Below are 2,340 nucleotides of genomic sequence, written 5' to 3' on the forward strand. Positions count from 1 at the left end.
CTGCCTTGGCGGAGGTCTGTGCTCTCCGAGTGCTCTAGTTGTTATTGTTGTTGTTGTTTGTTGTGCTGTTTCTTGTTGGGGGCGGCAACGGAGAGGAGAACAGAGAGAAGAGAAGGATGTTGGGGATGCGGACGAGGATCAGTGAGTGGGAGACGGGTGAGCAGCAATGATTAGGGTTGGCATTACGGTTGCATAATTCCTTTCTCGTGTTTTCCTGTCTCGATTTTTGTTAGACTCGTCGTCTGTCGTAAAATATTAGTGCATCTATCCGAGCGGTCGGGTTACGAAAATATTGGCTCTCTCTCTCTCTCTCTCTCTCTCTCTCTCTTTCTCTTTTTCTCGCTCGCTCTCTTTCTCTCCCCCTCTCTTCCCCTATCTCTCACTGTCTTATATGTACTCACAGCGATACAAGCATTACTCATACATAAGACCACGCTTTATTAAATCCAACACACAGATTCCAGGTTGATATCTCTGATAAAATCTCACAGTGAAGCTTTCGCTGCACCGCTTTTCTCTCTCTAGTTTCGTCTCACCTCGTTCTGAACCACGTACCATATCACACTGAAACCATCATATTAGTACGTTCTCCTATCTCTTTCTCTCTCTCTTTCTCTTTAGTTCCGTTCCACTTTGATCTCAGCCATGTCAAACTGAAGCTTTCGTTGACGTACGACACACCTCTCTACTCTCGCTAGTTCCGCCCCACAGTCACCTGCGCCATGTGCGTGCACGCACTGGTTGATGAGCGACACCTTGTTCTCTGTAACTTCAGGCTCCGCCGTGTCCTCGCGAGTTCCCGTGACGTCGGCACCTCGGCGACGTAGCGCCCAAAGTAAATGACGTAGAGACGATGTTGAGCACGCAAAAGAGAGCGTGGTGGCCAAGCAGGTGGTGCACATCGCAAATTCTGACCTTACTACTTCGTTGGGGCTACTTCATTGCCGGCCTCATTTCTATTCCTACCCTAAGATATAGCGGTTGCGACATCGCCACCTCGGCAACATAGCGCCTAAAGTAAATGTTCTAAGGCCGATGTTGCGCATTTAAAACAAAGCGTGGACGCCGGACAGTTGGTGCGCATTGCAAATCCTTTTACTTTGATTGTGAATTGTGATTAAGAATTTTCACGTTGGTCGCAGCATCCCGCAGTAATTTTCCCTATGCTAATATACGTGAACTGACGCTCGCGTCGCTCGTCGCCGTTGCGAGCCAAGATAAATACCTTCGGCCTATATCTTACGGGTTCCGCGTATGCTAATTGTACACGAAAATGGCGCTCGCGCGTTCGCCACCCACCGTTAACTGCCAAGATAATTTTCTTCGGCCATTCTCATACGTTCAAACTGGTTGCTAGCGGGCCGAACTGGAAACCGGACCCTATCATAATAATGTCTAATATATTATTTATTAAATAAATCTATGCTGAGTCAGAGGCGGCGCCAGGGTATTTTCTGAGGGGGGTGAAACCAGGGGCGTGTACAGGAGCACGCGAAGGGGGGGGTCTGGGGGGCTCTCCCCCAGGAAATTTTTGAAATTAGACCCCCTTAGATGCGTTTTCTGCGCGAGCAGGGGGGGTCCGGACCCCCTGGACCACCCACTGTACACGCCCCTGGGAACTGTAGACTGATACCGTGTGCTCTTGCACTGACGGGTGGAGTCCAGGGGGTAGATTCATGATTCATCAAGCTGCGTACGCAAAATATTTTGCGTAAATCTTGTGATCGACGTTGCTTAGTTGCGATTCATCAACACAGCTATTTAGTAAATTTTCGTATGATTTCGCGTACGCAAGCGCAGGCCCGTAGCCAGCTTTCTATTGGGGGGAGGGGTTCGTTTTTCAATGTTGGCAATTTGCTCGGCAGGGGCGTGTACAGGATTTGTACCAGGGGGGTCTAGCCGTAACCCGTAGTTGCGAGGACGCGAAAGGGGGGGTCTTGGGGGCCATCCCCCAGAAATTTTTTAAAATTACACCCCGTCAGATGCGTTTTTTTCGCGAGCAAGGGGGGTCCGGACTCCCGTGACCCCCTCCCCTGTACACGCCCCTGCCGAGCAAATTGCCAACATTGAAAAACGAACCCCCTCCCCCCAATAGAAAGCTGGCTACGGGCCTGCGCTTGCGTACGCGAAATCATACGAAAATTTACTAAATAGCTGTGTTGATGAATCGCAACTAAGCAACGTCGACAAGATTTACGCAAAATATTTTGCGTACGCAGCTTGATGAATCATGAATCTACCCCCTGGACTCCACCCGTTAGTGCAAGAGCACACGGTATCAGTCTACAGTTCCCAGGGGCGTGTACAGTGGGAGGGTCCACGGGGTCCGGACCCCCCCTG

This window comes from Priapulus caudatus, unplaced genomic scaffold (assembly GCF_000485595.1).
Source record: "Priapulus caudatus unplaced genomic scaffold, Priapulus_caudatus-5.0.1 Scaffold1636, whole genome shotgun sequence".
In the NCBI taxonomy this organism is placed as follows: Eukaryota; Metazoa; Priapulida; class Priapulimorpha; order Priapulimorphida; family Priapulidae; genus Priapulus; species Priapulus caudatus.